The 462-nt window shown below is 57.6% G+C and overlaps 1 protein-coding gene across 1 annotated transcript in view; it reads right to left on the reverse strand.

Annotated features, from left to right (window-relative positions):
- Positions 1–462, reverse strand: part of ZNF250 (zinc finger protein 250) — a gene marked incomplete at its 3' end in the record, with an annotated part of 14,809 nt that overhangs the window by 14,008 nt on the left and 339 nt on the right. The gene's annotated exons all lie outside the window — the stretch shown is intronic.

Raw genomic sequence — 462 nt, forward strand, 5'->3', positions numbered from 1 at the left:
ATAGGCATTCATGTCGAGTGGAAGCAAAGAACCCCGCTCTGCTCTCGAGTCGCGACGGGTATCTCTTGGAGCTCACTGGGTGGACTAAAGGGAGTCAAGCCTCCTGAGGCGTTGAAGAGAGGTCGAGAGATTGGTCTCTAGGCCATACAGTAGACGAAGGCCCTCAAGTCGCGATGACGGGGGAGGCTCGGGGTTGTTCTCGAGCGGCGGCCCCAGTGTGCGGTTTCTCGCGAGGTACGACGGCGAGGTCGGTGAGCCTCTCATGGGGCGCCAGGGAAGTCGGGTCTCCATGCGAGTGGCGAGGGCGAGCGCGTCATTGCTCTCGAGCCATGGTAGGGTGCCGGGGACCAGCCCCGGTGATCCAGGGTATTCGAAGGAGAGACGGCGTAGGCGAAGTCAGGAAACAACTGCTTAATTAAATGTTAATTAAGGATGTAAAGTGTAATAGAATGAGGATAGCTC

This window comes from Bison bison, unplaced genomic scaffold, assembly GCF_000754665.1.
Source record: "Bison bison bison isolate TAMUID 2011002044 unplaced genomic scaffold, Bison_UMD1.0 scf7180017864078, whole genome shotgun sequence".
Taxonomy (NCBI): domain Eukaryota; kingdom Metazoa; phylum Chordata; class Mammalia; order Artiodactyla; family Bovidae; genus Bison; species Bison bison.